The sequence below is a fragment of the Anneissia japonica genome, unplaced genomic scaffold, assembly GCF_011630105.1.
Source record: "Anneissia japonica isolate Jap-2015-1 unplaced genomic scaffold, ASM1163010v1 scaffold4054_len1135799_cov195, whole genome shotgun sequence".
NCBI classification, from domain to species: domain Eukaryota; kingdom Metazoa; phylum Echinodermata; class Crinoidea; order Comatulida; family Comatulidae; genus Anneissia; species Anneissia japonica.
The window spans coordinates 921,321-934,968 of NW_022694605.1; the positions used below are offsets into that span (position 1 = coordinate 921,321).

The window sequence follows — 13,648 nt, forward strand, 5'->3', positions numbered from 1 at the left end:
TTAGGGATATAGAGGGGAACCATTTAAAATTTTGGATATCGACGTTATTCGCTTGACATATTTTTGGGGAAAGTATGTATTGGCTGTTTTCTTTGAGAAAGTGGGAGTTGATTGAGCTTTACTAATGTTTCTATTTACACAAAGTTTTGAAAATTTCCAAAAGTTTTTAAAGTATTGGTTTTCTTGGTGGTGCGAACTTTTGTGTTGCTTTTTAATCCGCTCCATACGTTTCAAATAATTGTGGGCCTTAACTGCTTTTCTAAATTCACGCCGATCTTGATCCGTTCCATTTACACCAAAAGCTTTCTTCCTGAGCATGTTCTTAATTTGTTTTGCTCGTTTCGTAGTGTTGCTCTCGTGTTCTATGAATCCGGTTAAATTAAGGCTTTTATTTTTTACGAATTCCGGTTTTGACAAAATTCCCGCAAGCGTTGTGTAAATTCTTCACCGGCGTGAGCTGGGGAAACGTCGTTTGTTGAAATATCAAAGTGAAGCGGACCATGGTATTGTTTAAGCTCGCGATTATGCGCTGCCCATTGGTCGCTTGTCAGGGACGGAATAACAAAAGAAATCTGTGCCTAGTCTAACAACCAGGCACTTCGTCGTGTGCTATCGTCAGCCATTAAATAATATCGCCAGGCCTTGATGCCTCCTCAGACTTGTCAATTAAATTCTAGAAAATTATAGACAATATTTACCACAAATGACATGCAGCGGGAAACAGTACCGGTACATTATTATTATTATTATAAACTCATATAAAATGTCTAGCGTAAAATAACACAAGAAGAACAAAAATGAAATCATAAAAAAAATTAGGAAGAATCATGAAGTTAAAACACATGAAAACCAACTAGGACTGCTATTATTATTCAAAATAGGTAGAGTGACGTCACATTTTGATATAAACATCTTTGATTATGGTCGTTACTGTCTGAAGAAGATTCGAGCACGGAAAGTCACCAAAGTACACTTAACTCTTCAATTTTTTCTCCCTAATTTTGATTTTTCAACGGGACTGAATGTGGGTGGGGCACGGACCCCCGTGGTCCCCCGCTGGATCTGCCCCAGAATGTTACAGATTCCATTAGCTTAAAAGGAATATTGATACATAATTCCACCACCACTTTGATCGAATCCAATCAATCAGCACGAATTATTGCATAACCATCTATTTCACATAGGCCTAAGCAGTCGTTCATGTAAGGTTTGACGTGCGGCAAAGTGGTTATATAGACTCGTGTCTACCAGCGTACGGTAGGGGCATAGGCCACAATTCCTTGTTATCCTTCGAATTGAACAAACACTAATAGTTTTCCTTTTACCTGCTCTGCAGCCTCTGAGTCTCGTCTTGGCAATTCCCAATTTTTTAAGGGTCGAAAATTATTCAGTGGATACCTTACCGAGAGTGGATCCAGGGGGTTCAGACGGTACGATCGCACCCCCCCCCCCCTAAATTGTATTAAGAAAAATTATTGTTGTATTATTGTTGACATGAATTATTGATATAAAAATGTTTTTAAGATGGATTTATAAGTATGACAATACTGGTAAATATTGGTAAGATTTTTGGGTTTGTCAAAGTTTTATTTTCTATGGTACATTACACATTAATTAGGTCTCCTCTCCTTTCAAAACAGATCTGGACCCTTGCACGCACCTCCTACCGACAAATCCTGCATCCGCCCCAGCTTACCTACGTAGCGATTGTTAAAATCAATGAGCTTTCGATCTGAGTAAATCAACACATTGTGATCAATTGACAGGCCCATAGGCAGGCTTTTCGATGGGGGTGCGATTGCCCATCGGACATTCCTCCAGTGGGCCCAGGCAGATTACACTATTGGGAGCCTTATTTATATTTCGCAAAAATTCTATTTGAATTTTTTTTTCTTTTGTGTGTGTGTGTGTGTTAGGGACTCAATAATGTAATGTAATGTTTCATGTCACAGCTGGCCTTCGTATAACATAGCTATTTGTTCATATAGAGATGATCAATTTCCAACAAATTATTTTGTACCACATTTATTAAAAATCAACGGTTAGAGGCCTGTTACGGTAATGATAATTTAACAGTATTGCATTACAGTGGAAGAAAACATATCAAATATACTCTAATAGCGATTAAACAAGCCTGTAAAACTCTCATATTGTCATATTTTTGGTGGAACACTTTACAAAGAATTTGATCGACGCCCAACCACCCCGGTCGGGACTTTGGGCCCCCATAGGCCTATATCTGTCTCTTATACACATCTAGATGTGTATAAGAGACAGATATATTTCTTTCCTTCGAGTTCGTAGCCATGCGCGGACTCCTTGGTTTTCAGGTAGTGTACAATCGGGTTGAAAGCCATTAAGAAAATTATAGGTGATGATGTGTTGCTGGAAGTTTTCGTATTGGTTTCTTGTTATTAAGAATTTTTCTGACGTCTCTGGGTCTAATTGGGTTGAGGTTAAAAGGTATGAAGATGTTTTTTTTTTTTTTTTTTTTTTTTAAATAGGCCCTATCTATTATTACCGTCTAGTACCTAAACTTCTGGCATATAGTACGGTAGTTGTTAATTGAACGAAATTACATATTGTAGATACCATATATTGATAAAATTCGCAAGTAATGATCTAACCAATCTCTTAACATAGTCGCAAATTCAAGGCGTCTTGGGTGTTTTCTTGCAAATATCCACCACTTGACTCTAATCTACTTCCGTATTGGATGTGCATCAGGGCCAAGGCAGAGAGTACGTCTATCCTGACTCATACTTGCTTTAAAGTAAGTATGCAACCTTCTCAAGGTACTAGCACTCCGCTCACACTCACAACTTTTTCTGGAATTGTACAGCACAACTTCAGAAGCACTGAGATATTTGGAAACAGATTATAATCACAATCGTTCAGTGTAGTTGCTGCATTGGACGGGTGCCTCTCTGGCGAGATTCCCAAAAATCTATGTTTCCATGCAAATATTTCCATCCTCAGCAAGCAACTCAGGTGAAGGCATGTCTCCGTGGTATGCTTCGATGATCTTGTCAACATCCACATCTTCTCCTTCGCATAGAACTTCAGGCAATAAACCTGTTTTTTCTTCATCTGTCATCGAGCTTCCTCCTAATATCAAAACTGAAATACTATTTGTTCAACTAATAATCGGATCTGAAAAGTGGATCTGTGGAACATACTACAGACCTCCGACTGACATTGATAGTATTGACAGTCTGGAAGAAATTTTAAACACTCTTGGTTTAGACTTCTACGCAGGTGTCATCCTGCTGGGCGATTTTAATATCGATTTTTCGCCTAACATATCAACGCCATTAAAAACTAACTTAGAAAACTTAGCCGATGCCCTGTGTATTGACCAACTGGTTCATGATGTAACCAGATCATCGAACGACATCTAACACAATAATTGATCTTATATTTTCTTCTCGTCCGGATCGCTTGTGCGACGTTAAAGTTGAGGCAGGTCTTGCCAATTCAATTTCGGATCTTTTTTCCGCATGTGTCAATGACAGTATTCCAGTTCGTCGTTCGCGTAAAAAAGCCAAACCCTGGATTTCGCCCGAAGTTCATAAGCTTATTCTTGATAAGCGGGTTCTGTTTAAGAAAGCTCGTAAGGTAAACAGTATTTTAGAATGGAATATAATAAAATTATACGAAATAAAGTTCGCAACATCTCAAAGAAGGCCTATAATGATTTTATTACTAATTTGTTCAAAAAGAAAGATAACCGGAAGTCTTTTTGGTCTTTCGTCAAAAGTAAGCGCAAGTCTTCTCAACTTATCAATTCGTTCGTGATTAATGGTATTAATTAAGGACCCTACTCGGATTGCAAATGAGTTTAATAAGTTATTTGTTAGTTTCTTTAGTAACTCCACTGAATGGCAGCCTCACTTCCCCCACCTTGGACATACCAGCTCTTACCATCTTCAGTGTCTCGTGTTGCCAGGTGGAATCCGCTATTAAAAACGCCGCAACAAATAAAGCTTGTGGTCCCGATGGATTGAGTGCTCGCATGCTAAAGTTAGCTTGTCCGGTAATTATTCCTGTAGTTACGAACTTTTTTAACCAATCGCTTTTATGTGGTCAAATTCCTAATATGTGGAAACGTGCTAATGTCGCTCCCATATACACGAAGAGAGACAAAACTAACCCTCTCAACTATCGGCCAGTTTCTCTTACGTCGATAGTGTGTAAGATTTTGGAGAAACTCATCACTGCTTAAGCAATGGTCTTTTGGCAGCCCATCAACACGGTTTTTTACCGGGTCGTTCCTGTACCACTGCCTTGGTGTCAGCGACTACAGACTGGTTACGTGCGCTCGATTCGAAAACTCCAGCCGTTGATCTCATCGCTCTGGACTTTAGTCGTGCGTTCGATACGATAGCGCACAGTATACTTATTCGCAAACTTATGTTAACTTATAATATTAGTGATTCTGCATTAAATTGGATAACTTCGTTTGTTTCGGACCGTTTTCAGCGAGTTGCATATAGCGGGAAATACTCGGACTTTTTGCCTGTAAAATCTGGGGTACCGCAAGGATCGGTACTAGGTCCGTTACTTTTTGTCATGTATGCCAATGATCTGCATCTTCATGTTTCATCAAGCATTATTCAATATGCTGATTATGTTTTCATTTTTCGGAAGGTAATTACTAGGGATTCGGATTCAGGTATTCAGAATGATTTAATCTGCATTTAGACATGGGCGAAAAAAAAATTCTCTTCAATTAAATCCTAATAAACGCAAGTCTATGCGTTTAACCTGGAGACGATATCCTAAACCCAGTTATAGCATCTCTAATATACCCTTGGATTGTGTTGACTCACTAACAATTTTAGGCTGTTCCATTCAAAATAATTTGTCATGGGACTTACACGTTCAAAATACAGTGTCCAATTGTAACCGTATCATAAGCCTTATACGTCTTATAACATCTAATGCCCAAAGTGATGTAGCTCTTCACCTATATAAGACACTTGTGCTTCCCTGTCTATATTATTGTTCCCCAGTTTGGTGGGTGTACCGAAAAAACATATAAAACAGTTGGAATCAGTACAGCGGAGAGCTACTTGCATGGTTTTAAGGAAAGGATATTTAGACCAGTCTTATCATGATAGAAGAACTGAATTAGGCTTACTGTCTGTTGAGAATAGGCGAGACTTTTTGAACATGACATTCATTGCAAAGTTACTCATTTCTCCATGATCTGATTTTATGACGGGTTATGTCGATTTACTTGAAATTAATAATAGGCATCAAGATATACTTACCTTCCATCATGCTAAAGATCGTACTGATGCTCTTAAATACTGTGGGGTAGTTAGATTTCCGAAAACCTTTTCTGAACTTAATGTTACTATAAGAAATAATCTTATTGAGGAGCCATTTTTCATGTTTAAACAGAGTTTAAAGGATCATTTTACTGATTTTTAAATTTGCTATATTCTGCTCGACGAAATGTACTTGATTGATTTTATCCATTTCTTGTGACGGTTGCATATTAAAATTCTGTAGATGACTTAATACTGTTTATTAAAGTTATAATTTTATTTAAACCTTTTTTTTTATTGTATGTTTTTAAAATTTTAATATGTTTTACTTTCGTTCATTTTAATGTTTAAACTTTTGTATTGTTTTGTTGGCAGGGGTTTAATTAAGCACATCTTTTGATGACAGTTTTTCTAACTTTTGCATTTCCTCGGCACCCCTGTCCAACTTTTCTGTTTTTGTCGAAAGATTGAAAATAAAATAAATAAATAAAATAAAAGCTTAGATAAAACTACAGCTAAGTTGGAAAATTGTGCATTCAGTTCATGGAGAAAATGTGATCCACGAATGCACGCAGTCTCTTGGGTAAGATTGACTCTTTGGGGTGTTTTCTTCTAACCCTTGAATTTGACCTCGATCTTGGCTTCAAAATAATAATAGTCCTCTAACAAATATTCCCGGCTATACAATCAAAAGGTAGTGGTGTCGTAGCTGTGTACGTGCGAAACAATTTATTGTTTGTTGTTCGTGATGATTTATCAACCGATGAATCAATATGTAAATTGATGTTGAAATAAAAAAAAAGCATGGAAAAAATAATATTGTATTATTTTTGCTAGGCGCATTTATAAATACAGATATTTTGGAATATATTTCCGAAACTTCAATACAAAATTTTGTTAACACTCTCTTCTGCAATGTTTATTTAATGTTAATACTAAGACCTACTAGAATAACGTCAACAACTGCTACTCTACTTGATAATATACTGACCAATCAGCTTGACTTGTGAGTGGCCAACTTTATTGTGACATTTCAGATAACTCACCCGTTTTTTCCATATCTTCTCTGACATACAAAAACACCCAATGAACATAACAGAACATAGCTTATAGGAAAATTAATGCAAACAATATTGAACGTTTTAAAGACGAACTTAGTGAAAAATCATGCATATTCAACATTTGAAACCAAATTAAAATTTAATATAAAAACACTTTCCGAAAACAATTCAAACTAATAAAAATTAAAAATTAAAAACATGGATGACTGATGCAAGGGTCCAAAGTCTCCCGGAAATCGGGACGGTTTCCCGGAATCAAGCAAGAAATTAACCCATCTCCGCAAATTCATAATTTTGCATGTTTGTTTTATTATCAATTTTCTCATGGAAGTCAGTGCCGGTGGATATCACTATGTGCAGTAAATTCAAATTAAATGTAAATGTGTTAAAAAGCTCATTACCAGATCAGTGGCGGATTCAAGGGAGGGAGAACCCGGTCCAAGCACCCGAAATATTTAAAAATTATGAAAAAATGGGGTAGAAATTCAAAATTATATTCGAATTTCAGTGGAGAGGGCCATTGCCGACCATCTAGAGGTGCCATAATCATTAATTTTCTTACCTCAGCTCCAACCATGGTGGCATGGTGATAGGGGCCGCCCCCCCTCTAAATTCCTAAAATTATTTTTAAATCTTTAGAGTGCGATTTCCGACAATCTGGAAGTGACATAATCATGATTTTTCTTACCTCAGCCTCAACCATCGTGGCGCTGGTGTGGTCTAGACCGGACCCCTGTTGATTGTTACAATTATCTAGGCCTATTAAATATAAACAAAGACTTTATGCAACATATTTACGTAATCCAATCGAACAAAACAAAATAATAAGGATAGGGAATTTCGTAACACTTTAAATTCCCTGCTAAAACGTGTTAAAACTGACTATTATCAAAACAGATTTTTTCAGTGTAAGCACGATATTATAGGAACATGGCGTGTAAATAATACATTGATGAAAAGGTCTTCAAATCTAAACACTGAAATAGACGATAACGGTGGATCTATTAAAGATTCAACTGAAATCGTAAATGCATTCCAACAAGTTTTTTGTCGAAATAGGCCCAACCTTTTTCTAATAAAATGCCGACAAATCGACCTAAATTTAATAAATATTCATCTCAGCCTAACTTGAATTCATTGTTTATGCTTCCAGTGTCGGACACTGAATTTATAGACATTGTTAAAGGCTTTAAAACTAACAAAGCACATGGACTTGACGAATTTAGCCCAAAAGTTATAAAACAATCAATTTATTTGTTTAGCTAAACCTCTTTGCCATTTATTAAATTCATCTTTAATAAACGGGGTTTTCCCAGACAAATTGAAGTTGGCAAGAGTCTCCTCTATTTTCAAAAGGGAAAGGAAGGATTCATAATCCAACTACCGACCAATATCTGTATTTTCCAAAATATTAAAACGTATTATTTATAATAGGCCTAAGAACGTATGATTTTATTGAAAAAAATATATTCTTTTTAATAAGCAATTTGGGTTTCGGAAAAACATTGACATGTCTATGGCCTTAATTGACGCTAAATTCCTTGGAGTATCCATTGATAGTCGTCTATCATGGAAACCCCATATATTTGAAATTGAAAACAAAATTGCAAAAAATGTTGGTATAATATGTAGACTGGCATCTTTTCTTCCCAATTATATTCTCCGCACTCTCTACTGTTCCCTTTTTCTTCCATACTTGCCATACTGTAATATTGTATGGTGTAACACATTTCCATCTAATCTAAGTAAATTTCAAATACTCATCATACCAAAATCATACGGATAATCTCTGGCGTCCCACCAAAAACAGATCCTTTATTTCATTCTCTAAAATTATTAAAACTCAAAGATCCTAATACATTCTAACAATGTTCTTTTGTATATAAAAGCTTAAACTCAATTCTTATATCTCAATTATGTTCTAAATTTGCACCTAATAACGAAGTACATGGCTAGTACCAGAATCTCAAATAAACTGCACATTCCCAAACACAAAAATACTTCATTTCAACATAATATTAGGTAGTGGACCTAAAATTTTGAATTCACTCCCTCTAAACATCACTGATTCACCATCTGAACAAAATCTCATTTCTAAAGTGATTTTTTTTTTAATCAATAGGCCTAATAATATTGATTAAATAAGTTTTCATATGTTAATCGATATTTTACTAATAAGAACAGTAATTTTAGTTTTATTTTTTCCATATAATTCTAAAAATGTATGTATTTTTATATTTTTTCATTTACATATTGAAATGCTTTATTATCATTACTATTATTATCATTAAAAATGTTTGTCATCTTTTTGTTAATTTGTTGTTAAATGTTTTGGGCACATCCATCACAAGCTCTGCTTTTAGGAATTGTGCCCCCTTCAATTTACATTTTTTATTTATTACATTTCAAAGAGGATTGCAATTTACGTTTTGAGGAAATACAATTTTATTTTTGAATTGAATTGAATTTTTGAAGCTGGGTCGTCTTCATTGAGACCTTCTTCGTGAGATGTCTCTGCTTCCTCTTGTACTTGTGATTATAAACTGGCCTATCCGGATTGGAGTTTTTCTTAACCCATTGATCCACGACTGGCACATCTTAGGCGCCGCTTTTCTCTTCCTCTGGTCTAGGCTACTGTTTCTTGATCAATTTAATCCTAATATAAAAAGACAAAAAAAACAAACATTAAATTCACCACTATACTAGACCCTACTAGTAATTATGAATACTTACACATTGCCCATTCATTAAACCGTTTTACATTGGTGTTGGTACAATGATTCTGGCTTGGGAACATGTCATGATTTTAATAAAGAGAGTGAGTAACTTAGACCATGGACATGGCTAGACGTATCGGAGACTTTCATCATAGAATACTCCCAGTGTAAATAAATAAAATATAATGGTAGCATTGTCTTGTAAATTACCTATCAACCGATGGTTAAACAATTGTGTTTGGCACTACCCCGCAGCAATTGCGGATCCAGGGATGTCCGAAAAGTGGGGGAGAAATTTGTGTGTTCTATTTTTCACACGAACACCGCCGCTGATAGCGCTAAAATTCGAAAGTTCCACTTGCGCACCACGGCACGAGGTAAATGAAATCATAATGCAATGCATCGGTAGCATTTCGCGATAACTGTGAACGATTGGACATGAGACTCAACACAAGAAATTGTGCCAGTAACGGGTACCGTAAGAAACGGACATTTGAATAAAATATTCGAAAAAGTATTATAGTGTAAATAAATAAAATATAATGGTAGCATTGTCTTGTGAATTACCTATCAACCGATGGTTAAACAATTGTGTTTGGCACTACCCCGCAGCAATTGCGGATCCAGAGATGTCCGAAAAGTGGGGGAGAAATTTGTGTGTTCTAGATGTCCGAAAATAACCTCTGAGGCTTTTTGGGCGATCATTTTTTTTCTTTCTTTCTTTTTTCCCTTTATTTTACTATCCAAAAGGGAGGCCGGGGCCGATCTGCTTCCACCTAAATCCGCCCCTGCGCAGTAGTAAGATAAATTTTGATGGATTAGCCTCTATTTTTCACACGAACACCGCCGCTGATAGCGCTAAAATTCGAAAGTTCCACTTGCGCACCACGGCACGAGGTAAATGAAATCATAATGCAATGCATCGGTAGCATTTCGCGATAACTGTGAACGATTGGACATGAGACTCAACACAAGAAATTGTGCCAGTAACGGGTACCGTAAGAAACGGACATTTGAATAAAATATTCGAAAAAGTATTATAGTGTGTAGGTCTTTAGGTAGGCTTTTTTTTATATGATACCCGCCTTGATAGCGAGAGGTTGCAGGGTGGAATCCCACCAAGGACACCCTTTTTTCATACAACTGGAAAATTTGGTTGAAGGACTATGCTTGATATGATCATTCCATCATGTTCCTATTCGAGCACTGTTATTATTATTTACAGTATCTATTTTGTTTATGTAGTGTTTACGCTGCTACGCAGCAAACCTAATTTGAGTATTATTTATCATGATTTTCAGCTGCGACCTATAACTTTTATGGCTTAGATTCAGCTCCACTACGTGTGAGCATTTCAGTCAGTTGTATGAGAGAAAGTGCCTGGGGATTACATCTGCTCAAAATACCGTAAGGTGTCCATAGTATAATGACATGATACCCGCCTTCATAGCGAGAGGTTGCATGTTCGAATCCTGCCAGAGGCACTTTTTTATACAACTAAAAATAAGAACTTTTCGTTGAAGGACTATGCTTGATACGATCATAACATCATGTTCCTATTCGAACACTGTTATTGCCTCCGCCATGGAGGTTAGGCCTATGTTTTCGCTCCTGTTTATTTGTTTGTTTGTGTGTGTGTTTGGCTGTTTGTCTGTTTGTTTTTGACCAGTCTTCGGGCACAGTTTTCATCAGAAACTTTTCAAACTTGATCATAATGATCCATGACCAATGATCTCGTGGTGATTAAATTTTAAAGGGCTATGGTCAAAGGTCAAGTTCACAATCAACGAAAAACTACTTTTATGTATAACAGCCTACAGCTAACAATTTTTATCAGGAATTTGTAAAACTTTGTTACAATGTTTCATGACCAACAAACTAAAGATGATTCAACTTTGAGGGGTCAATGTCATAGGTCAAGGTCACAATCATCGAAAAACTACTTGTTTATATATAACCGCCTACAGCCGACAATTTGTATCAGATATCCGTAAACCTTAGTGACAATGTTCATTGACCAACAATCTAAAGATGATTACATTTTGAAGGGTCAGGGCCAAAGATTAAGGTTACAATCCACGAAAACTACCGTACTTTTATATATATATAAAACAGCCTAAAACCAACAATTTTTATCAGAAACTCGTCGAACTTGGTCACAATTATACATGACCAAAGATCTGGAGGTTATTAATTTTTAAAGGTCAAGGTTCCATGTCAAGGTCACAATCTGCGAAAAACTACATTTTTATATATAACAGGCTCCCCAGTCAGGGGCGGATCTATCCCGGTAAGAAAGAGGGGGCGTGAATGTGCAAACTGAGTAAAAGTCTCATGGAAGAGCCCCTGGTAAGGGTACAAACCTCTAGCACCGTAATTAATTAAGTTTGTATTTGATTGATTTTTAACATTTAGCATGGTTTATATTCCGATAAGCTTTTGCAAAAATTATTTTTACAAAAAATAGGGGTGGCGTACGCCCATTACGCCCCCCCCCCCTTCTATATCCGCCACTAGTGTGTGTAGAGGTGCATTTATGATAGAAAGAGATTAGCTAGATATCATTTCGCGGCAAATACGTACATTGCATTTTAAAGATGTATTGTCCCATGCAAAATACAAAAAAAAATCATAAAAATCATTTTTGAAATTAACTAACTTGCCCATTTTGTAGTGACATGAAAATTATCAACTTGAACATAGAAATTAGTGTGTTTAAAAAATGTTTACCCATAATTTTACAGCGAAAAATGATAGAAACACTACCAGTCATTACTTTTATTTTAATTAACCAGCTTAAAAATCAAGTTACACATTTTTTAACTTTAATAATTAATAATTTCTATGCTCACATGAATAATTTGTATGTTACTGCAAAATGAGCAAGTTAATTTCAAAATTCATTTTTTTAATGATTTTTTGCATTTTCAAGGGACAATACTTCTTTAACTGAATGCAACATTATAACCATTTTTCGAATCTATTAGTCATTTTATGTCTTTGTAGTTCTGCGTAGTACATCATTGATTAGCTTTATTTATTACTTCTAAGTCAAGTTATTTATAACTGGAGTAATATTGCTAATATTGGGAGAATTATTGGACTATGATACCCTTGATGCGTACTAAACGAAAAACAGGAGATAAGCAGGATGATTAAAGATAGTGGGATAGCCAATCACATAGAACTTACGTGAGGTTATGACCTATGATTGAATGAGCGAGGCACACAACACATTCAACCTGTTCTTATTACTTACGCCTCTGTATTGAGGACTGAGCACTGCTTCTGCCGTCCCACAGTCATACTGAGCCTACAGTTTATTCAATGCTTTCATATGCATATTAGGATATGGCCTCAATAGCCAAGGTTTGTAGACTTTCATGCATTCATTCACTTCTAATTCTCTGCCGCTCAACATACATCAGCCGAGTCATCCAACGGTCCGTGACTTGATGAGTTAATGCAATTGTTTCTGTCCTAACGACAGGCACACCGTCGTTGTGTTCCGTTTGTTCTAATACCTGATTAGTATCTCGGCTGATTTGTGGGATTAACCAACGAGTTGTATATCATTTCCTTGTCATCCTACCTGCAAAATTTTAATTACAGCTGTCCGAAAAAATGAAGTAACAGGCTGCTCCAGTGTTTAAACCGGAATTTATAATTGCTCGTCAAAACACATGCAGACTCTTCATAGAAAATTGTTTGCAGTTGATAAATTAATTTCTATTTCTATCACTCGCAGTTTTTCGGCAAGGATTCGCACAAGTCCCATTCTAAGGACGGCGACATGTTCAAGAAAAAAACTTCCTCTTCTAGTGCATCTTTTCTTTCAACGGATTATAACACATTTGGTGAGTGAACAAAAATGCAGCCGATGGTAGGCCTAGAACTTGCGCTTTAAGCTTCAGAACTAAATTAAGACTTCCTAAGCTTAATATACAACATTCACTTATTTAATTCAGCTCATTACTACGCGAATATGTATATTGTACGTTACTATAGCAATAGCATTTTGTTCAACGTTAGAATAGAGTAGTTCTTTATGGACGAAAACAAATCAGTAATTGATCTACATCAATACCGGTTTAACAGATTGATTAAATCTTGTGTAAAACGTATACGATGTATGCCTAATTGAACATGATTTAATGTTTGCCAACGTATTTTAGGAAATACTCAGATACAAAATGACAGTACTGTAATTAAGTATAGTTCACGAATAATCTGTTGATAAACATACCGTAGTTTACATGAATTACATATCCTAAATTACCATATTACCACAAAGTATCGATACACATCGTCTAGTCGATATCGCCAATGGCTATGATACCCTGTCAAGCCAAACATACCTTTCATAATACATCTACAATCTAACGAAACTGAAACGCGAATGAAGCCATATACATGGGTTATTGAGGATTATGCCTACGTATGTCCACATCGGATTCAAAATATCAATTGGTTAAGTCTTATCTTTGTCTCACTCAACATGCTAAGAACACGGCTCGAATACCTAGCGCAGTAGCTTGCAACTTCTACCATATACATATACTTCTACTATAACAACTCCCAGCATATACCCATC

At 36.0% G+C, this 13,648-nt stretch overlaps 1 long non-coding RNA gene across 1 annotated transcript; it reads right to left on the minus strand.

Moving 5' to 3' along the window:
* Positions 1 to 7,857: 7,857 nt before the first annotated feature.
* Positions 7,858 to 12,812, minus strand: LOC117101133. The gene is made up of 2 exons (XR_004444237.1): positions 12,314 to 12,812; positions 7,858 to 8,993 (listed from the first exon to the last, which is right to left on the minus strand). It is a non-coding gene; the product is annotated as an uncharacterized LOC117101133 (long non-coding RNA).
* Positions 12,813 to 13,648: the final 836 nt, after the last annotated feature.